The 24,730-nt window shown below is 37.7% G+C and overlaps 1 protein-coding gene across 2 annotated transcripts in view; it reads left to right on the top strand.

The window, feature by feature from the left end:
• The window catches only part of CELF2 (CUGBP Elav-like family member 2), a 540,383-nt gene that overhangs the window by 72,018 nt on the left and 443,635 nt on the right, over positions 1 to 24,730 (top strand). Inside the window, exons 2-3 of one of the 2 annotated variants that reach the window (XM_053942012.1) lie at positions 17,776 to 17,815; positions 23,312 to 23,347. The gene's annotated coding sequence lies outside the window, so the exon portion shown is untranslated. The remainder of the gene's footprint in view (positions 1 to 17,775; positions 17,816 to 23,311; positions 23,348 to 24,730) is intronic. The other variant, XM_053942011.1, reaches the window with a different exon arrangement.

Below are 24,730 nucleotides of genomic sequence, written 5' to 3'. Positions count from 1 at the left end.
TTGTGTGAATGGCTTAGGGCGACTCCCAGGCATGTCATTTTATCTCAAAGGGCACAAGTGAGGGTCACAGAGGACAAAGTTCACGTTCCTTAAATCAGGTATCTAACAATTGTTTCTCTAAATCATGCATGTTCCCTGCATAGTCTGCAGAAAAAAAAGGACACTTCTTAAGAGTCTGTAATTTTCTGCAAAACTGTCAAGTTTTTTATGTCAAAGGGATTATCTTTTCAAGGAGCCCATTTCTCCCAAGTGACTCCGGAAAGAGTCCGTATTGTCTAGCTCAGATCTCTACAATTCTCTTCTTAGATAGAGCAGGCAGGATTTTGTTGCTTAGAAAGACACTCAGGGTCCCTTGAGATGTCCTTTGGTGTCCTTGGGATGGCAGAGAGGGTGCAGAGCCTACAGCAGATCTTTTGAGTCATCAGTGTTCAGGGACAGGCTGGATGGGGCTTGAAGCAGCCTGGCCTAGTGACAGGTGTCCCTGCCTATGGCAGGAACCATCCATTATCAGTGATAGAAGGGAGAATAAGACAATTTAGGGATTCTTCTTTTAGTTGTCTGTGGCTGCTGAAAGCAGTCACAGTCGAGCAGATGAAAGCTGCTTGACTGACCTGACTGTTCTTAAAAAAAAAAAAAAAAAAAATTAACAATATTGTGTCCCCTAAACCAGCATTTTCTCTGCAAAAAATCGCAGAAAAAAAGCCCTACAGCACTAAAGGAACCAGTTAAATTCTGGTAGCAAAGGAAGTTTCTGTTTAGCTGCTCAAATGAACAGATTTGCAAGTAACTTAAATCACACTATCTATTTGTACAAGTACTTATGCTGAGTTTGAAGGGCCTTTAATCTAGCAGATAGAGGCAGGAAAAGGTCTAGTAATTGCATACTGAAATCAAAAAGTTCAAACTAGGAATAAAGGGGAACTCATTTATTCTTTAACTGTATAATGAGATATGTTACTGGGGCAAATTACTAAGCGTTATTGTAGTCCTTAAATCAAGATCAGATGTGCTTATAAAACATACATCTTAGTTTAACAACACAGAGCTGGGATTCAGACAGAAATCCCTGGTTGAAGTATGACCTGTGCTGTGCAAGAACTCAGACTAGGCAGAGCTGGAACTAGTTAATCATAATGGTCTCCTATGGTTTTAAAATCCACAATCCTACTAATTGCAAGCAATAGGTAAGATATGCTCATGTAAAACTGAATTTCCTAAGAGTCTTCAATGGGACAAAAAGAATAACAAAGACTCAACGAACTACAGAAGAATTACACATCAGATGAGGTGTCCTTTAAAATGTAAGTGGCTAAGCATCTTCTTAGCAGCTGGTTTTCTGTCCAAGAGAGAGAATTAAACTTTTCATAGGAGCATGCTTGTGCCAATTGTCTAATGGACAGCTGGAAAGTCAGATTAAGAAGAGTTTAAAACAATGAGCTTTGCTAGCCCTTAAGTTCTAAAGTCTGTCAGTAACCAACTTCAGCACTAGCTCATGGTGGGAGAACAGTGGCTTGTGATATAGATGATGGAGAAAGATCACATGAAAAGAACAGCAAGCCTGGATAGTAATCTGTATGTCTATTTTAATGTGACCTGTACCTTGGAGAAGAGGGAATTATGCAGGAAATACAGAGACACTGCCATTACCAATGTGAAAAGCTCTTACCAATGTATCAGCTGGGATAAGTTGTGCTCAGAAAGACCAAAATCATCAAATGTTTCTGCTATCAGGCACCCTACAGTCTGGTCCATTTCTATATGTGTAGTACTTTCTGTCAGCATCAGTAGACTGCATTTTGGAGTGTGGATGGACTGTGAAATCACTATGCATTATATTCATGGTTTTGGATACAGTACTTTTGCATTTTGTGACTTTTGTGCTGCAGAATACTCAAGAATGACACTTTTCTGTAATGGAAATGGGAAGGCAAAAAGAGGTCTTTTTCACTGCATGCCTTTGGTCTTAAAAACATGTATGTGCAGGAGGGGGAGACTGCATTTGTCACTGTAGCCATGTCTATTGTTCTGGTGAGAACTGGAGTGCAAAGACAGCTCTTCATTTCCTGTTAATATCAGTGGGTTTTCCAGCCATGCAGGAACCTGGCACTTTGATTTTCACAGTAGCCAGGACTTCACTAGGAAGACAGCAATTATATTAACTTCATTTTTAATATTTGATTTCTTGCAAATCACAGAGCTGTCGAAAATGAAATCCTACATTGGTACTTTTTTCCCACAATTTCTGCCAGAAATGTTTAATTTTTTTCTGTCTCACCTGATTTGATCCACAGATTTCCTACTGAGTTCAGGACAATTGGTAACAAGCTTACATACACAAGGAGAAGTAGGCAGCATACAGGACTTTTGGGGACAGCAAATGCTGAACCTTCCTTTGCACACAACTTCCTTTTGATAAGTAAAAATTCAGTTATGTTTAAGCTGGTGAGAAGTTTTATCAGTTTTGTTCATTGCAAACCCCACACAAGAATCACAGCTTTGCCACTTTGCTAATTTTGCTAATTTCCAACATCTGGTTCTGGTCAAGCAGAGCTTCTGGTGAGCTCTAGGTCTAAACTGAGATAAGTCATTTGCTCCAAAATTTCCCAGGCACAGATGAAAATTTCGGTTCTAACCAATACATTTGTAACTTTAGATCCTGTAAGGCATCAAGCCAGGATCCATACATGTCTTTGGAACTGTAAGTTCCGTGGAAGCTCATGGGAACTAGCTGTTAAAATGCTTCGTGTTTGGGCTATATGAAAGTATAGTGTTCAGGTTAGTGAGCTCTCAATGACTGTGAAAGGTTTTATTTTTCTCTTTGAAGCTGGGCAAAAGCTTGCATTCTTTGCTCTAGATGAGTATTTCGTCTGTCCATGGCTTTTAATTGCTTTTGAATAGCTCCCTTCCACTTATCACTAATCCTTAATTCAAATATGAGTTGAAAAATATTTATAAAGAATTCAAGTTATCATCAGAAAGACAGTTTCTAAAGGTAAGTGCACATGGCTTGCTGTGATACAGACCTAATAACTGGCTTTTCAACCTGCAATAAATATTCTTTTCCCTGTCCTCTTCTGATTGCTCCATAATTAACACTAGAGAGACACCAGATTTAACTGTCTGACAGATATTTATTTAAAATACCTTCTGCTGAATATATTAACATTTCTGTATCTAGTTTTTTTAAGCAGCTTTGAGTTCTGCAATAAAATCAGATCCAGAGTTTGGTTTTGTTAATAGCCTTGCTTGGTGCTATAGATCAATTTGGAAAAAGCAATGAATCAGTCATCTGCAATATAATTGTGTGTATTTACACTGTAGAAATGTTTTTAGCATAAAAACACAATAGAAACATATGAGTCACATCAATATCACTTAAGCTGGATAAATTGTGAGAGGAAGTTTGCTGGAAAGGAGTATTTAATGCTCTCCACATACGTGTATATTTATGCATTAACTGAGTCCTTCTCCTGAGACTCTGCAAAAAGGCAGGACTGAAAATAGCTGCTACCTATGGAACTCACTGGTTAGTGAATGCAGTTGTGCCACTTGAAAAGAAGGCCCAAGTGCATGAAGTCTGCTTTATTGCTGACTCTTTTGCTAGAAAAGTCTTTGTGTCCATTCTTTGTGCAGATATAATAGACTCAAAGAATCACAGAACATCCTGAGCTGCAAGAGATCCACATGGATTATATACATGAAGATGAATTTGGAATAGAAGAATCTATTATAGATATGTTCTAATATTATTATCACAATATCTGGGTAGTTTCATATCAAACCTTAAGGCCCTTGGTTAAGATCTGCTATTTATTGTTCAACTACTCCTAGGGAAGAATCCAGTGTGACATGCAAGGCATTGTTTTGAGAGGGTTTTATTTTGTTTGGGTTTTGTTTTCTGCATATATGCTGAGGTCTGAGAAGATGAACACTGTTTTCAAAAATAGCCAAGTTGCAGATGGAGGAAATTATTTGTTTGTGGTATTCTCTATCAAAGAAGTGTCACAGATAGATGGGGTTTACTCAAATATTAGAGTTTTCACCCAGTTCTGTGATTTAGCCGGGTAATAAGTATATACTCAGGCAGCAAGACAGTTTGCTGTTGGCTATGTGTATCATGCTCAAAAGTACAGAGGGATCCCAACAAAGCCACTTGTAATTTACACTCACTAAATTGGATACAGATCCACCTTTTTTCCAACAGTAGCCTAGAATAACAAAGGTTTTGGGAAAAATGCCTGGTTTTGGTTGAACATTTCTTCTTGCTGGCTATCTGCCACCACAAACACAGAGGGGATATAATAACAGTCATTTGGAGTTCTGTAAACCTTGTCATCTGAGGACCTCAGAATGCTTTCCAAGTGTTAATTAAATCCTCACAACATCCCTGTAGCCATGCATAGCAGATTCCAGGTTGCTGGGCTCTCCCTGTGACCACAGTGGCTCACTGACTCTGCTGCTCTGGGAGGCTTCAGAGCCTTTCGCACCACAGGCACGAGTTCCATCCCAGCCACTGCTCTGCCAGCCCAGACTGGCACTGTGCTTCCCACCTAACTCCTTCAAAACAAAATGAGAGGAATTTTTTCAGAGAAGCTGAACCCCAAGACTGTAATTGCAGTGGAGTTTTAAAGCATCTTAACTTGTTTTCTGAGGATAATGTTTTATTAGCAACTTCAGACGCAGCAGCTTAAAAAACACTCAGGTCAGTACAGAGAGAAATCACTCCTTAGAAGTGAAAAAGCACACAATACCTCCCCATGTTGCTGTCTCCATGCAATAAAAAATCATGAGTTCACTCCAAAAAGTTATTTTAATAGTCTTTTTGTCTGCAGGCTTTTTGCTCCCTTCCCAGTTCTTGAGATATTACAGTTTTAAAGTTTCTTGAGGTGAGAAAAGATTTTTCCCACAACCATAAAGAAATGAAAACAGATATTCTTTTCAAGTCACTGGAGTCATTAAGCTAGGGGGAAAAAAAAATCAAATATTGCAAGACCTGATACAAAACCATCAGAGTTAACAAAGTTGCTTGTTTACCTCTTTAACCCAACATTATTTTCTCTTGCCAGTTCTGAAAAGTCACTCAGGCTCAAACCCTGTGCAGAAAGATCTTTCTCTCTTACTGCAGTCTAACAATCACCTTGCAATGTGTCTTTGAATTTACCTGTGATGATCTCAAACAAAATTCCATCTGAATTCTGGTTTCATTTCTTCCCCCCTCCCGTGCATATTTCTTTAATTTACTGAGCGTGTGGAAATAAGCCCTGCACTGTGCCCCCTGGAGACACAGGAGTTTCCACAGCAGCAAAGATGGAACTAGAAAAACTTTAAGGTCCCTTCCAACCCCAGCCATGCTGAGATTCTGTGGCTGCAGCACACACAGAGCTGTGCCTTGACACCTCCTGTCAGGGCAGTCTGTGTTCTCAGTTCTCATCATCCTGTGTTCAGACCCCTGTAAGTCACCTATGGAGACATGTACCACATGCAGATAACACTAAATATTCTCCAGGCAACCTTGTAGTTTCTTTGCCTTGAAATATCAATGTACAATGTTTTATAACACCAATACTGCACTCTGAAAGACCAATAACTCCGGTCTACCTTGTGACCACAGAGGAAACTGCACAACTTTCTCCTACTGTAGAGCAGAGAATACAAGAAGTAGCTTTAAAATGGATCATTTGGATGCCATACCAGCCCCAAAGCAGTAGCCTAGAGATCATCTGCCCTGCCAAGAAACTTCTTCAGGCTGTATTGCACATGCAAATCATAATGATATTTCTTCTGTGTTCAGCAGAAATCTGTGCAAGCTGAAGGGGGTCTGAAATTGTTCTCTATTCCACTTTATAATTCAAGACAAACCAAATAACAAGCTACATTTCCAGAAATTGCTTTCTCTGACATTGTTGTGATGAATAAGCTTCAACAGTGTCACAAAGCACCTTTCTAGGTTTATAATTAGTCACAAACCACTAAAATATGTATTGTCTAGAAGCAAATATTACTTTCTTTGTATTGTCTCTTGGTGATTGGCATGAAAGTTATGAAAGTCTCACTGGGTAACAAAATATAACACCTAAACGTCTTGATTTTCTTTTAGGGGCTAATATAATTTTCAATTCATGGTGTTGTATTTTTGACTATGGCAAGGTCCTCCAAACTGTCTTAGATAAAGTTGCAGAAAATTTTAGTTGTGATATTTTTTTCCCAGGGAAGATTTTCTTGGAAAACTCCAATTCCATTCATCTGTTACACCACATCTAACACAGTACCTGAGAGCCTTCCAGCATGCAGTAATATATCTAACTATTTCTGTATGTTTTGTGTTCACCCCCCCCTCAGACTTACAGGTCTGAGGCAGTAGAACGCTTTGCATGGTGCATGTACAGGAAAAATTATTTAGATTATATATTTGTTACTGGGGCAAGCTCAAGGAAACATACACTGCACATGGGGTTTTTGCTCCTGTGGGATTGTGGTTCAGATATTATACATTAATAAATGTCCATCTAATTCATGCATCCCCCAGCTGTAGCTTCTCAGACTTTTCAGACTGAAGCATCATTAGGAATCACAGTCTTTCTTGTAGCACTTTCTGTTGGTCACTATCTTTTAAATAATGATCCTCAAAAAAGCTAAACAGCTCCTAATTTCTTCTCCTAAGGCAGCCCAGATGTGCTTTCCATCATCCTTTTTCCTTACCTAGCTTATGATAGGCCAAGTGACAAATCCTGCTTTTCCCTGTAACTCTGCAGTGCTCTGACCTCATCCTTCCTATTTGTTTCTCTTTCTGGACAGTCTTAAGGAGCTCCAAGGCCCAGCTGCTGAAAACAACCCCTACAATATCTCTTACCACATTATTCTCTAGGAACTATTTAGTGGAAACATACTCATCTAGGGACTTACAAATGTTAGCATAAATTTACCAAGCAGAAATTGTGTTAAAACAATCTAGATGCCACCCACCAGAGATGGGAAAGTTTGGGGACAAAGGGGAAGCAGTTGAGAGCAGATCTTTTGACTTTTTGTACTGTTTTTGACTTTGCTTTATGTGATGTTCTTACAAGGAAAATTAGAAGAGGGAAGGGGCAAAATCATTTGAGTTATTCATCAACAGTGACTTGTTATCAAATTAGAGTGAGATAACGCGCAGAGTTTTCAGGGAGTTCTGCTCTGCTTTCAATTGTATTGGGAGTCTCCATTAAAACCTCAGCAAAGGAGTAAAGGCTGCCCACTGAAACTACAGATGACACAGCTCCCAGAGGGACAGCAACCACTCCAAAGGACAATATAATACCTACAAAAATCTCAGTTGCAGTTCTTTGGTTAGTTTTAGTTCTTCTGGAAAGATCCCAAAAAGTAATGATGGCAATGTATAAATTTTTCCAGGTTTATTTAACCTAAACCCAAGAATTCTAAGGGGATATGGGAAGTTTTAAAAGTATAAAAGGCTATTAGAGACGGAAGCTGATGCAGTAGACAGAACAAGGCACCCCAGGCTTACAATATTATGGCCCAGATCCAAAAGGTAGTCAGGAATCTCACACCACTGACAGACTGCTGACACTCTGTAAGTCTAGGTCAGTACTAGGAACTATTTAAGTCTCTTCTGTTCATTATAGCTTCTGAACTGTATCACTGTCCTCTGTTTCATTTCATGTCCCAAGAGTAAATACAGACAATTCCTCTTCTAACCTATCACAAGGTTGTGCAGGCTAGAAACAGCATGCATGAAACAATGGATCTAGTAAATACAGTCTATAAACCAATATATAGGTCTCTTGACAACTTTATACCACTTTTCAACTTTGATCATAATTTAAAAGGTGGCACTTATGTGTATCGTGACTGCTCTCCTTTCAAAGTCTTGTTTCTCATGAAAAAGATGTCTTTGAAGCTAACAGCCATCAGGGTATTGCATTAATGCTATATTGACTCAGCCTTCATCCTTCCAAAGTGTATAAATTGAGTTGCATGCAGGCAGAAATATGATGAGACCTTTCAAAAGAGATATCTGTGTGCTCATTATCATCACTATTTCTCCATGTGTCCCAGAAAGACATCATTGTGGGGCATAGTAAAGCACAGAAATGAGGGACTTGGGAGATCAGACTGATGTTCCTGTCATGACCTTGGACATGTAATTTTCCCTTCCTGTGCCTCAGTTTCTGCTTTTATAAATTAAGATAATGATACTTTGCAGACTGCATTAATATCTGCAGATGAAAAGCATTGCCTGTGAGACAGCTATTGCTATTATCTTTATAGGTAGTTTATTTGGGCAAAATTTTCCACCCCTAACTGCCAAGAGCTTGCAGCTTCAAATAGGAAGCAGAAAGCTTTATACTCTTTCTAGAGAAGCAGAGACACACAAATCAAGCACAATTCCTTTGGTCACAATGGAAATTTGTAGCTAAATTGAGGATCCAATTTGCAAGTCAGTGTTTTAAGCATAGGCTTTTTCAGGTGTTCTCCCTGGACAGTAAAGATTTAGTGGGAGTTTTCATGAGAGTGGATTTGTGCCAATATCCATGACTAGAATTTTTCCCTTCCTCTCAAGTTGTGCAGAAAACTGTTTGCTGATAGTTTGCTGGCCTGCCTGACACCCTAGAGGTGACCATAGAGGAGTAAAGCTGCACAGGTTGTAAATTATACAGACCCTTTCATGCTTTGAAACAGCAATCAAAGTCTTACACAGCTTTTCCAACCATTTATATGAATGGAAAGTGCACAAGAAAGAAATTCAGCACTTGCTGCAAGGTGCCAGAGGTTTAGAAAAGCCCCAGGGACAAAGCATGGCCGTTCAGATGAGAGGGAAGATCAAATTTTGAAACTGGGTCAATAGACTGGGTTATAAACCATCCCAGTTTTGCACAGAAGCTTCTTTTCATTGTCACTCTGACCAAGGGGCAAATCTGGCACAGTGTAAATTGTTACATTTAGCTGCTGTTATAACCACATTACACACCTTTCCTCTTGGCTGCTCTTTCACCTCACCACCTCTTTCTCCCTACATCCTTTGTTTCTAAACTTCTTTTCCTCTACATTTCATTCCCCAGTGCTGTTCTCCCTTTGAAATTTAGTGGGCCAAGCCCCATTCTGTTCACCAGAATAAAAATCAATGTCTGAATAATATCATTGATACTGAAGTATCAGTACAGCTCCTCCCACAGATTAAGCTAAGACTGGGGGGCTCAGATTTCTGGCTTGCTGTTTCAGACTGTTTGTTGACATGTGTGAATTCCAACAGACTCAATATCACCATATGCTTTATTTGCATGGAAGGTTACATTCTCTTTGAAGGCTTAGGTCTTGGAGGTCAGATAGATAGAGTAACTAAGTGGATCTCAGCCAGGAACTCCAGGTGGGCACCAGTACAGGCTGGGGGCTGACCAGGGGGTCCTGGTGGCAGTAAGCTGTTCAGGAGCCCTTGTGGCCAAGAAGGTCAATGGTATCCTGAGGTGCATTAGGGAGAGCATTGCCAGCAGGCTGAGGGAGGTGACCCTGCCCCTCCACTCAGCCCTGGTGAGGCACATCTGGAGTGCTCTGTCCAGTTCTGGGCTTCTCAGGACAAGAGAGATGAGGAGTTCCTGGAACAGGTCCAGTGGAGAGTGACAAAGGTGATGAAGGGACTGGAGCATCTCTCTGATAAGGAAAGGCTGAGGGACTGCTCAAGTTCAAGAAGGGGCAGCTGAGAGGGGACCTCATCCATGTCTATCAGTATCTGCAGTGAGGTGTCAGAGGATGGATCCAGGCTCTGCTCGGTGGTGCTGAGCAATTGGACAAGATGCAAAGGGCAGAAATCAATGCCCAGGAAGAAACTGACGCCCAGCAAGTTCCACCTGAACATGAGGAAGTTCCACCTGAACATGAGCAGTGACCGAGCACTGGAACAGATTGTGCAGAGAGGCTTGGAGTCTCCCTCCCTGGAGATATTCCAGAACTGTCTGGACACAATCCTGTGCCCTGTGCTTTGGAATAAGCTTGCATGAGCAAGAGGGTTGGACCAGATGAGCTATTGTGGCCCCTTCCAACCTGACCCATTCTGTGGTTCTGTGATTCTGTAAAGAGATCTAGAGAGCTGAGAGAAGGAAATCGAGGTGAAATACCCCTCTTCTTGGGGAAAGTGACTGAAACATGTATTCAGACACGTTTTCAAGCAAACTGACTGAAACACGTGTTCTCATTTTATTGCTAAAAGCTGTGTGGACATCCAGTATAAATATAAGAAATGTCCTTTAGGTTATTTAAATAAATAAAACATAATAATAATAATAATAAAACAAAACCCACTTGTTTTGGCACAGTTACAAAATGAAGAGGAATGAGTAAAGAGTATTTACAGGCTTTTAATAACACAATGTTGTAATTTATGTTTCCTTTACAAAATAGTGCCCAGTATCTACTATCTCATGATAAATGGAAGCTGTATTGCATGACACTTGTGAACAATGGGTGAAATGGATATTAGAAAAATCTCATTTATCTTCTGCTTTATTCTGTGATAGAGGTCCTTGTCACCATGGCTATTATGTGACTAGCCCCAGAAAGGCCACGTCATTAGTTTTCTTTATCAAGATAGCAAGGTCTTCTTTAAAGGGACAGCACTTAGATTTTAGATTCAAATAGAAAATAGATTTCATTATGTGAGTGTTCCTATCTCTGTTTTTGCTGCTTAAATACATACGTTATTTCCACAGATGTCAACCTGATGAAATTAACACTCCTGTGATGAGGAAGGTGTTCCTGGAACAGAAATTTTTAAAAAACTGAATTTTATGAGCAGTTTGCTTGTATTTGTCTCATACATTTCTTTAGAGCATGTGGCATTTCTTAGCTAAAAAAACACACAAAGGGGAAAAATAAATGAAAGCAACTTTCTGTATATTCTGTAAATCTATTTTCCCTTTTGTCTTTTCCACTCACAAATACATCTTCCTCTTGTCTGACAACCACTTTGAAAACTTTCCTCTATTGCCACCAAAGCAAGTGTGTGTCAACAAATCTGTAATGATTTAGACTATGTCAAAGGGAATTCAGCATTTTTGTCTCTTTTCAAAAATCTTAATGACAGGTAGATAAAGTTGGACAACACCATCTCTATTGGCTTTCTCTGAGTTTTGATGGGTATTTTTCATTGCACAAAAGAGCTTGCTCCCCTTCTGCAGCAGGCAAGACAGGGGAAGAGTAGCTGCAAAATCTGATAGCGCCACATAGTTGTATTAACCATGTCTAGTTCTCTGCCTAATTAAGAATATTTTTGATTTAATTATATAGGAGATCAATGATTACAAAATAATGCTCTTTTTCCTTTGTCCTGAATGATGATATAATAGCAATTAACTCTCAGGATTCTCTCCTAGCTTTAAATAGGTGATTAAAAGCACCCTCTCATTTGCTCACTCAGTAAAGAAGAGCCTTAGAGGTAAAAGGACACTGGATCTGTCAATACTATTAGCTTACTGTGTAAATCCCAAAGACTTCTTTAACTGCATTTTAAATTAGGATAAAAATTTTAAATGCAAAAATTAATTAAATTAATACAACATTAAGATTAAGAATTTTATGGCACAAGATCAGGAAATTAAAAAGATAATAAGGTTCTTTCAGTAATAATCCGTATCAGGGGTGTGTATTCAATGAGTAAGCTGAGTGATAAATGTATCTGAATACATTGAAAGTATCCTCAAAATAATGTGCCAGCTACATTTGCTAGGAATTGATTAGGAATGAGGAGGTTGAAAATCCTATCTATCTTGTATTTAGCATTTTGAAAATTAAAGAATTGAAATGACATTGTTGTTTTTCCTTGAAGTTGTTATATGTCCTATTACAAACCTTCTGGGAGTAGTTTATCAATGTGCAATGTCCACTAAAAAACGGGAGCAGTCATGTTCCAGAGGTTTGCTACGGAACTACCAACAAGAAAGTAGAGAGTGATACTTCAAGGAATTGCCACTTTAACATCAGAGTTACAGAGGCAGAAGGCACCAGGAAAGGAAGATAAAATAGATCACCATAGTGTATGGATAGCCATGGACACTGAGCCCCTCCTGCCTGGAACCCCTTGGATAAATGACCTGCAGACTCTTTGATTGAACCATCAGTGCAGAACTCCTTGTTAGGCCGTTTATGCCTCAAGTGAACTTGTGCTCCTTCAATGCCAGTTTTGCTACTCCCCTTTTGGAATTTGCTCAGTGCCTAGGAAATAAAGAAATCTGAGATAGGAATGGAAAGCGAAGATTCTCTAGCGCTTCCTTTCTCAGTCTGTTCCTACCTTTCTAGTCAAGCAGATGTTTTCTCAAGGTGATTCTTTAATTGTAGGGCTCTTAAAAATCACATTCCTATTCCTTTGGAGCACAGTCCAGTCTTGAATATATTTTGTGCCAGCAAATGCTCTGTCACATCAGTAACACATTTCACATTTGTTACTACATTGTGTTGGTCAGCATGTCATTAGTAACGGATGCATATGAGCTGAAGAAATCAAGAATCATCTGAACTTACAATAATTTTTAATTCCTAATGGAAGCTTCTTTTCAAGGCTCTGAATATTAGTTTTGGCTCAGGCCAAAGCCTCAGCAGCAGCAAAAGACAAGAGCCTGTAGGAACTCTGGTCTAAACAGATAAAGTGGGGAATAAAAGCTGTAGTGGTGGAATACAGATGTTGAAAGATGAAGGGAATAGCCTAACAAGTAAAGATGATTACAAAGCTGGGAACAGAATCAACTTCACAAACTCCCAGGTCAGGGCAAAATCTAGCAGGTTTGGTGGGTGGCCATACTGGGAACCTATTCAATTTGTTGATCTATCGCAAGAAGTTCAAGAATGGGGAAAAAAACATCTGTGTTTAGAACTACTTGTTTGAAATAATAATACCATTGCATGGTGGGGAGGATATTTTAAAAGTCACTATTACCCACTATTGCATATATTGATCATCCCCATGGTCTGGACAACCACCACACAGACCAGATCATATAAATACCATAAGTACTCCCTCCTTACATAACAAATCTTTATCTATTTCTCTTTCAGAATATTAGATTGATCTCCTCTGAACTTTGGACTTTTAACAATCAAAAATATTATTGCTTCCCATTCATAGCAACTGCAGACATACCAGGAATACTGCTGTTAGAAAGACCATGACCTTATTTATTACACCACCTGTGTACTCTTGAGAACCCTATAATTGAAACATTACACACCGGCTCACCTTTTTCTCATGATGTATTGTAACTTCTCAAGGCTAGAGTTTTCAATCATGGATTTTCAGAGTTATATGAGTAAAACAGATTTTTAATCTATTCTGCTATAAGACAAGCTTGTTCTTCTCAAGAAACTCTCACTCTTTCCCAGTTATTTTTTATTTCATTAAAATGAATGTTCTAAAAAATTCCTTTTTCTCCTATTGTCTTGTTTATTCTTCAATGAAATTTTGCCACAAGGTTTTCTATTAACCAGGTAGGGTTCAATAGTGTAGAGGAGCCATTAAAGACTCCAGTACTGCACACCTTGTTCCTCCCTCCTCAAAGATCCCAGAACTGATATATAAAGTAATCTTAATGATAATCAGACAATGTTTTTGAGCTTCTGACCACCCTGGCTATTCTTTTTCGTATTTCATCACTTTATGCTCATTAATTGCTAGTTAAAAACCCTACTGAAAATCATGTCACCTCCTGTAGGAATAGCTGGGGATGTTAAAAGAAGTTATAGAGGAAGCTACTCACAGGTGAGAAGGTTACTCTTAAGTGTCTCAAACACTTTGAAATCTACTAAGGTAGATCAAGTTAAGGAATTATTATTGACAACAATTTTGACTGGAAATATTTAATTCCTTTAATTCTCTGAAAAAAAATCTCTTATTTTTTTGAGAAGGGGTATGTCATTCCTCACCTAAATTTCCTGGCATCATTTCCAGCTTCTTTCCTGTTATTAAAAAGAAGTTCCAGAACACTGCCTCCATATTTTACATATTTAAATAATGAATGTCTACTGAAAGAATGCACAAAAATTATTCTTGGCTTTGGTTACTAGAGAAGTTAACATAAGCTACTTAGATTACTATTATAAAACTGCTATTCAAATGTTTTTACTAATGTAAGTCCATATTGAGAGTTTGATCATGAATGGCTTTTGTTCTTCAAGTTCTTCTTGACCTGCATAATTCTTTGGTTTGAATTCTTGAGGGGAAATAAAAGCGCATTAAAGAAATCATGCTCTGTATACAAATAATGTTTTCATTATTTGCATAATGAAGGAGTATTCCTTCCTATTATGCACTGATTTTTCTTACACTGAAATTTTTTCACATCCAAAAAATATAGAAACTTGAGTCACCAGGGTCTGAAGTTTGACAATGTGTTAAAGTATTTTTACTGCATTAATTTAAAGTAGGCTGCACCAGTTGCTACTTTTTCTGTCAACCAGAAGATTTTTCCAGAAGGAAAAAAATACACCCTGCCTCTTTTGCTGGCCTATTAACAATTTCCCAACTGCTTTCTATTAAAAAAAAAAAAAAAAAAAAAGGGATTTAAGAAAATAAAAACTGAAGGGAAGTCTAAGACAGTAACAGAGAAATCCACATTCTGCTGAAGAGATGACAAGGCATTTCAAATGTTGAAGAATACTCTGGTAACAAAGTAGCAAAACTGGACTGAGGAAAGGCAGGAGACCGTTAGCATGTCCATAGTGGCATGGAATTCCTTCCTGCTACAGAGTGCCCCTTTTTGCCTTCTAGGGTTTATCCTGTTTAACGCTGTTGGTGACTGTTCTGCTGTTAGTGATGAAGTTAATGGTTCTGGTATCATTAGTTAATCAGGAAAGATTCCCATTTTCAGATATCCATATTCATTCTCGTAGGCGATTATTCTCTGGAGTTTTATAATGGTTTGTAGTCATCAGCTGATGGTAATTATGGAAGAAAAATATTTCAGATGAAAGAGAGATGGAGATTGAGTGGATTGAGCAAGGTCACTGAAGTGATTTGGGGATTACTTTCCCAGTCCAATTCCCATCTCCCATCTCGCAAAAGATATTCATCTGCAGGATGTATTCTTCCCTTAAAGACAGAAGGCATAAATATTACTGTACAACTTTTCTTTTACTGTGGGAGTGTGGTAGTGTACTGCCACCCTCTGCTGGAATATACATGGACCAAGCTGTTTCTCCACCTCCCCAAATCTATTCAGAAAGAACAGTATGGATTGTGTTGGATTTTCTTGTTCAATATAGAAAAAACCTAAAGAACGTGGAAGGTCAATTTGATATTAAGCTTAAAAAAAAAATCAGAATTTGTTTGTAATAAGTTTTATTACAAGACTATCGTATACTAAGTACATTAAATTAAATTTCTGAAGCTCCTAGATGTTACTGGTTGCAGAGTTGTGATCCTCTAGGGATTTAACTTTATAATCATGGTGAATGCACTCAGACAAACTTCCAGTTATGACTTTCTGCAACATTTTTAAACTCTTCTAGAGAACCCTTAAAATCAGAAAGAGACACAATTTCAGCTTTATGTGAGCCAAGGTCTATCTGGTATTACTCAGGTTATAAACCAGAATTTCCTCCTTTGTTACAGTGGAATCCGTCTTTTGAGTTACGAAGGCAAACAAAAGGTGCGTTGAGATGGGCAAGAGTAAATTATTTAAACAAGATCAAGAGATCAACAACTTTGCTTATATATGTTTGCTCTAAAGAGGTACAGCAAGGTCATTTTCAAGTGCAAGAGATGGAACTGGGCACCTCCAATTCTGCTTGCCCACTTTGGTGGTTTACATGCAGATGAACAATGCTCAGTCCTGTCCAAGTACCCAACTTCTCCAAAATATTCAACCCCAACACCAACAGGTTGAAAACCACAATATCACTCTGAAATCCTACTTTTCCATCATCACTAATGTGCAGAATTAGTTCAGCTTCTAAAAAAAAAAAAAAAAAAACACCCTGATCTATTAAGATTAAATTCTGACCATATGGGAGTTACAAGAAGGTCTCAGCACAGGAATATTCCATCATGTTAATTGATTACTGCAATATGCTGCACATGAGGGGAAGGAAGGCAAAAGAATGTTATGAAGATGTTCCAGCAGGTCCCATCTTTGAGTAATGTGGATTACTGAGGATTTATTGCCAAAGAATTTACTGCTTTTATTCACATTTGGCTCTGATTTAAGGATCTGATCCAGACTCTTGTAACAAATGGTAGACAAAACCTTGATTGTACTTGGGCATTTACAAAATGAATTAACTGCTAAAAACAACACTTAGCTTATTTAGAACAATCAGATTTTTGCACCTGGCACTCCGTAGCTCTTGGACAACGCTAAAACAATTCTGTGCTAGGATATTCCCATGACCACAGTCTGTGAATGACCACCTATTTTTTTTTTTACTTTTTATTTTATAACTTGGAATTATATTAAGTAAAGGAAAATAGAAAACATTAGTTTGGGGTAATCACCTATCCATAAAGTTTTGTTCACATTCACTTCTAATTTATCTCAAATCCATGTTGCTTTCATTATTATTTCCATCCAAAAATGCCTTTCTTCTGTGTTTCAACCTCAACTACAGCCAGGAAAAAAAAATTAGAGGCAACTATTGTGTAAACAAGGGAAAAACCATGACAGTTTGGGAGGGAAAGTGTAGCATAAGGAGAGAGTTAGGTTAACATTAAAGCTCTGTATTTCAATGTCTTCACAATAATTTGGAATTTAAAATCAATTCAAATTACTGACGTGAGAGAGCTTTCAATGAAATCATGGAGACTGGACTTATGAGGCATCTGTGCCATAAACTGAAGCTTAACTGCATTACTGTGCTCAAAGTGCTGAATTAAAGGGAGTCAGAAGGGGGACAAGGGAGGAGAGACAAGAGGTATCGCCTCTAAAACCTCTATAAATCTAAACTCCCTCCTTCCTGCTGACATCATTAGATTCCTACTTTGCCACTGAATAGTCTCAGGTACGGCTTTAGCATTTGACAAATGAAGGCAATTTGAGGGTTTTATACTTGTGGATACATTGTAGGACTTACTGTGGGACTTAAAAGCATTTTTCTTGTAAATCAAATATTACCTTGGAAAATAACAATACTGGCAAATGAAACCAGTGAGGTGCCAGTCAAAGCTACAGTCCTGCTTTAGTCATGTTGCTCTTTGAGAGTCTAAAGCTTTTAATCATGCCAGACTGCCACGTTTTGGGTTAAAATTCATGGGCATTTACAGATATTATTTTGGCCACTGGAGAGTTGACTTACTATTACAGAGGAGATTCTATTGAAGTCATGGAAATTTTTGCAGCATTATTTTTTGAATGCAATACAATGACTGCGAAGTTCAAACATACCTGAGTTCATGTGCAACAAAGCTAATGAAAAATGGATTTAATTTGCAATGATTTTGTAACTTTTGTTTTTCTGTATTTGGTCTGTGTGCTGTTTATTAGGAACTTATTCCGTATAAAACCAGGATATTTTGATTGCTTAATATCATCATAGCAATAGCTTGTGTTGACTTTTCTATTAGTGTTCTAACCTTGAATTAATAATTAAATAAATGAATTCATACGTCTACGCTGTTTTCAGTATCCAGTCAAGGCCAATGTGGTCTTATCAGAGGATACAGGCCAACAATTAACTGCTTAGAGATTCATTCAATAAGGTTATTCTTCATTTTCAGATGAGTTATCAAGTAAATACCCATGAAATACCAGTCCAAACTATAAACCCAAGGCCATTAGAAACTAGTCTTGGGTTTTTTTCTCCTAGGTTTCAGGAGAAGCCTAAGGGCTGGCAGCAAACATCAAGGGTAAGTTCTGTTCCCATCCTCTGCTCTGCATGTATGCCGTTACCTGGCATGGGAAGGTTTATAAAGGAAGAGGGGCAAATAATATATATAGCAGACAATTGTAACCAAACAAAATCCAAAAATGGCACCAATTACTTGCTATTAGAAATTAGCACTGCAAAGATGTTCTGTACTTTCATGAGCAAGTGTGATTTTACAGAGTGCACTGCATGAAAGCCTAAGCCTTTTGAATATTCCTTCAGCAGTAATATTCCTCCTGTTGACAAATCTTTTAAATACCTTAGGCAAGCATTACTTCATGCAAATCAGATTTTCAGAGGTGCCATGTGAGAACACATGCATCAGACCCAAATCCATCGGGATGCCAGGGATAAACCCATGTTACCAAATCATGGGAAGATCAGAACTGGTTTTAAGAAGCAGTCTTCCTGGAATGCAGATTCATTTCTCCATAACACCATTTCCCAGACAGATCTATTTCTGAGTATCAAGTTTTTAGTCCATCTTAGTTTGTATTTCTGAACCCATGACTGTCAGCCACATATTTGAAAAGCCATCTATTTCTCAGGCATTTAAACTAACCTGTTCATGGATATGCATGGCTTGTAAACCTCCTTCCATATACCAATCTTAATGAGATTTTTCTCTTCAGCCTTCCAGTTACGGGCAAAACAATCTGGTTTTGTGACTCTGGTGTGTCTGCTTCGAATGTGAAATAGGCTGGCACGTTTCTGTCTCTCACTTTTGTATCTGGGTGAAAATTTACGTTATGCACAGAGAAGCACAGTTTAAAATTAATAATAAAAACACTTTCATCTAACTTTTCTGGATTTCATTTATTTTCAGGTGTGTGTAAGGATAAAAAAATTTACCGGAGTGCCAGTCTAGAAAATGAAGCTCAAAAAAAAAAATATCCCTATCTAACTGTTAACAGCAATTCTGTCCAAAGCAAATCCCATTTAATACAGACTAAAGGATGTATAGGTAATTTCCAATTTAGGCAGAATGCCAAACAGCACAGTAGATTTTGTATTTCTCTCCAGGTGTGTAAATTGTTAATTAAACAAATTCAATTAGTTAAGTGAAGTATAAAGGACTGTATCTCGATAATGCTCAGCATTTAACCTTTACCTCTAGCTATGGATTATTAGTAGTATGAAATGTCTTTTGTGCAGCCTGAGAACTCATCCCCAGGCTCCCTGGGTGCTGGCTGTGGACATGCTGATGTGACTTCCCGTGCCCAAGGGGCTGCGTGTGGCTGACACACTTCTGGCCAGCAGACCCATGTAATCTCACCTTCTGCACGCTGCGCTCTTGTAAAAGGTGGCAAATACTCTTAAATCACCATCGGGATAGTTTAACACATTTTAATTTGCATTTACAAGAGGTGACAAATATGCTTAGAGTCAAATTCTGTGAAAGTTTATCAAAGAACCTTCATTTACTGGGAGCAACACGTGAGCATTGGACCAGATGATTTCAAGAGGTTCCTTCCACCCTAATTTTTTCCCTGCAATTATAAGAATTATGGAATTGAGTGACTAAATTGAATCAAAGATTCTCAATCAGTGAACTCTGACAGCCAAAAGTAACCAGACTATCTCAGTTGGAGTTATCATCACTCTGCTGATGTTTCAGTGCATCTTAAAGTCATAGACTAAAGGTTGGAAAAGATCTCTGAGATCATCAAGCCCAACCTTTGAACAAACACCACTGTGTTCAACTAAACCATAGCACTAAGTGTCACATTGAGTCATTTCTTGGACACTCCCAGGGAGATAGCGAATCCACCACTTCCCTGGGCAACCCTTTCCAGTGCTTGACCACTGTTTCAGTTTTCTTCCCGATGTCCAACCTGAACCTCCCCTGGTGCAGCTTGACACCATGCCCTCTTGTCATATCACTGGTGCTGCATGGGGTTGTTGTGAAGGAACTCTTGAAAAGAAAGGGATTTCAGGCACCAATAAATGACTGTGGTGCCAACACAAATGGGTTATCTTGAAACACCTGTAGCCCAGACTAGCTAACCTGTTATGTCCCTGAACTGCATGAAGCTTTTAGTGCTGCTGAAGAATTTCTTAAAGCTCACCTGGAGCAAAAATAAATTGCTGAGGAAGGAGATGTGGGAATGGGGATATTACAGACCTCACTGGTGAGGTAGTGGTTATAGCCCCAAGCTTTATAGGTTTAAATCTCCAGATTTGTTATTGGACTGTTCTTGTTTTATAATAACATGATGATTTTTCTTCACAGACTGGTGGTCTCAGACCAGTTCAGAGCAAAAGTCTGACTCTGTTTGTCCGAACTATGAAGGTTGATTCAAACTCAGGAATTTTCTCATCAGACAGACTGAGAAGCCCAAAACAGACAAACTAGAAGTCAGATGACTCAGAGGACTTAGTCCTGGACCACTTTCTTATCTCATAATCTTTGAAAATTACAAATACACATGCCCAACAAAGTTAAGCCAAATTAAAATGGTTTTATTATTGATTTAAAAGATTCTAAAACCTTGGAATCAGATGCAGAACACTCACAGAGTGTGTCACAAATTGAATTCATTCTTTTCAAAGAAATGTTACCATTCAGGAAAAGAAAATCAATTTTTTGAATGTAGTAGGCAGACAGATCAATTTGTTGTAGAGCTGTTCAAGGAATTCTCAGAGTCTCATATTATCCAGGTTTAAAACAAAATTGATCTAATTTAAATTTTTTAAATATGTAAATTGTGCTCTCATTAGATTTCTGATGAGAGTTGGTCAAAGACTGGGACTGCACCACAGGAATCAGTTCACAGATGGTTTGTGGGGTTCTTATTTATCTAGGTTTAACCTTCATTATGGTGGTATTGAAGAGCCCTTTTGAGAGCCTGGTTCTGTGTGGGCAGGCAAGGAAGGGGATGCACCCTGCAGGAGTGGAAAGGGCACAGCAGACAGACAGGAGGCAAATGGGAAAGACAAGAAATGGATACACATGAAGTGAACAGCCAGTGGGAGAGCAAAAATGACTTTTGGTTCACGGCTCACTTAATTAATCAAGGAAACAATACATAGGCTCCACACCAGAAAATTTAATTTTGGGAGCTTTTCAAGCCACAACAATGCATACCCAAACATAAAAATACAAAAAAAAAAACCCACCAGAATAAAAAACATATGCCAATAATTCTGAGGTTAATATTGCTTTTTCAGTAATAAAATCCTTGGTAGTTTCACCCTTGGTTTTGGCATGCTCAGCTTGGATCACTTTAACAGGAAAATTCCAGACATTTGTGTTACTTGTCACGGTTTACTTTGCCCGCATTTTGGGACTTCCTATCACCAATGTTTAGCTGAGGATTTTCATGGACTGCATATTCAAGTAGGATTATTCTTTCCCTGTCCTGAATCAGAAACCTAAAGCTGATGACTGGGGCAGCCTGAGAGTCTCTACATCACTGTCAAACTTCTTTCTCATATGATCTGATTCTGGAGAGCAGGTACAAGGCTACTTTGTATTTAGGTTAATGAATGGAAATTCTCTGCTTTAAATATTTTATATTGACTGAACAACAGTGATTTTTCTGCGTTGCTCTTATCCAAATGCTATTCAATCCCTACGTTCTCCTAAGCAGCCACCACTGGCTCAGGTATCAAAACTTCTTTTCTCAAGTGGGATAATGCCATCCCTGGAAACATTCAAGGCCGGGTTGCACTGGGCTCTGAGCAATCTAATCCAGTTGAAGGTGTCTCTGCTCATTGCAAAGGAATTGGAGCAGATGAATTTTAATAGTCCTTTCCACCCCAAGCCATTCCGTGATTCTGTAATATCATTTTCTTCAATGAAGCTCCACATCAGTCACCATAAGAAAAGTAGCAGCACCTACCTCTCAGTGCATCAATAATTTTCTTTCCTTGCAGCTTTGATGGGCAAGGCCTGTGTAGGACCTGGGTTATGGCTATCATCCTCTGTAGTTGCATTTTTCTTTGAAAGAAATAAAATTCCATCCAGTCATTTCATGACACCTTTTGAGTTTCATGGTGTTGGTAGCATGATAAGGTTTTGCTTTCTAAATGTAGAGGAGACATCTCAAGTGGGTATTAATAGCCTGCTTAATGTTTTTATCTCATTCACATATAAGCCCCAACTTTGAGCATGTAAATAACTTTTTGAAGTTGGTGTGAATTTGCCTGTGACATCCTACATTTGCTTTAGCCCAATGTGCATTATTGGGGCACTTAATGATTTTTGTCCTGACCATTTTAATGCCCGTTCTAACATCTGTCATGCATGAAATTCCTCTTACTGACACATTTATGTGGATAATCTGGCATTTAATTCCTATCTTTACTGAGTCAGGTGCATTTTGCTTTCATCTTTATTCTAAGCCAATATGGTATTTGCTGATTACCTTTATCAATCTCCCTGTGTTAAATTTGAGTATATTCACTGAACAAACTGCACTATAAACAACCTGTTTGGTATGTAGATAAGAACTGGATCCTTGTAATTCAAAATTGTTATTACTTCAGGCCCCAAAAGTGTAATTTAAGATCAAAGCTTGAATTGGTATCATAAATGCAATTCAAATAAAAGGAAAACCAGAATGATTTTCAGATAAATAAAATCAGGTTAAATAAATGTAAATCTATAACAATTTAGCTCACATAATTTAGTGTATTTAATTTAATTTTGTATTTTTTGTTAGGTCTACAAACAGAAAGAACTCAAGGTATTAATCAGCTGAACAGGTGAGAGCTGAGAGTACAAGATTTTCCTAGTTCTTCAGAATTTTATAACAATCACTCAATTTTTCTACTGTATGTAATAGCATAGTATAGTAAAATATAATATAATATAATATAAATATAATATAATATAATATAATATAATATAATAATATGTATATTCTAACTTCTAAAATCTTATTTGCTACAATTTCTCACATTCTGTTGTGTGTTTTATTTTCCTTCACACAATTTTCGTAGTTCATGTCCATTACTTCTCATATCTTTAATACCCATTGTTTTAGGTTAAAAAAAAAAATAAAAACACAGACACAAAAAAGAGTAGAATTAGCAACAAAATATTTTTAGGTAGTAAGAAAAAAAAAAGAAAAAGAAGCCCTACAGTTTGATATGAATTGAAATGTTGATAAGCAATAAAATATACATGATGGACCAACTCTATAAACAGCCCCAGTATATTGGTCAGTGTTTTGAATATAATTGCTGCATTTTCTTGTTTTCACTTAAATATATACTGATGCAGGTAACAAAGTCATGCATGCAACTTTATTACAGTCTACCTATGGTCATGCAAACTTATCAACAGAATTTAATAAATAACTGAAATGGAATTGTATACTCCCAAATGTGGTTAAATTTTACTTTTTCTTTCTGTAATAAGGATTGAATTACATCTACGAGGGCTAAAGAGCTAGAAGGAAAGTGACAGCTAATATAAATATTTTCTTGGTCATCATTTGATAAATACATTTTTTTCTTCTTTCCTTAGATATTCAGCTCTTTTCAACAGAATAACAAGGAGTAGGTAAGTTACAATGATGAATTATTCTTTCCAGTTTCATGTTCTATTTATAGCCTTTTCATTCATTAGAGCTTTTAATTTGTCTTGGGTTTGCTAGTTTTCACACTCCCATGTATTTTTTATGAAATAATTTATTACAATCTATATTCCTTTCTTTTCAAAATTATAATCCAATTACTTTCTCAGTAAACAAGAATTCCTCCTTTTAATGTGAAATGAACTACCAGCCAAAGCAGTTTCTGATTAGACAAGCTAATTTTGAAAGAACAGATAGAATGAAGCAATGAACTGGATAAAAATAATAATGGAGTATACCTTGTTAGATAACAAATGGAACAGACTTTCGAGACAATTAATGCATGAGATACTTAATGCTGAGGTATGTTAAACAAATTTTGTCTTATTTATTTGCTGCTATAAATCATAGCTAGTTTCCTTAAATAACATGCTCTAACCACCCAGGTTACATCATATTTCTGTAAATAAGTGCTGTGTTCTTTACTGGAAACCCCAGCACGCTTTGTAAGAGGCTGTGTATATATTTATATATACATAGATATAAATATAAACAGATCAATCAATTGATTGATCCAGTAAGGGAAACCAGTCTAACAATGTTTAGGATTAACTTTGCTGGGAAATACTTGATAATTTCATCCAATTGAAAAATATCATCTCTTCTACTTTGGGTTTTCGAATGCGTTACGGACTGAGAGGTTATTACTTGATGGAGTTGATTCTGTTTCAAGTCTTATGCTCAAGTCTTATGCTAAAGTAGCACTTTTTATTGGGTTTGTTGTGATGAGAGGTGTGTCAGGCCTTGTTCCTCAATTTCCTGTGCTTGAATCAATCCCACCTCCTTGAGTCTGAGGAGCAGCTCTTTACAGTCCAGTTGGAATAGTGTGAGATCACTTATAAATATGAAAAAAACATTTTCCCTCACTAGCATTGCATCCAACTCAAGTTAAGAGCCATGAAAAATACTTCATTTTAAATGTGTGCTATTAAAGATATTAGTAGGATGGTAGCAAAAACCACCAGTACCATGAACAGTTAATCTTTAGCCTTGAAGAAGGGAAGGGAATCATGAGTCTTTACCTCTTTCTGTAATCCCTGTAGGTACCCACATCATCCAGATTAAACTGTTCTCCTGTGCTCTTATAACTTGTATGAAACCAGTCCTTCTGCTTCTATTTGTGCTGCAAATTTAAGTTTTATCTAATGCTTTAATAATAAAAACTTCAGTGGTGTCTCTGAAGAATTAAAACCAATCCTCCGAAATGTGTGAATAGGTCTTATTGCAAAAGTATTAACCCATTCCATCTGTGTTTCCTGCTTCCTGCTTTTATTTTTCAGCACTAATCACATGGATGGTGATTATTTCTT

The sequence above is a fragment of the Vidua chalybeata genome, chromosome 5, assembly GCF_026979565.1.
Source record: "Vidua chalybeata isolate OUT-0048 chromosome 5, bVidCha1 merged haplotype, whole genome shotgun sequence".
NCBI classification, from domain to species: Eukaryota; Metazoa; Chordata; class Aves; order Passeriformes; family Viduidae; genus Vidua; species Vidua chalybeata.
This window is presented reverse-complemented; position numbering and strand designations above follow the sequence as displayed.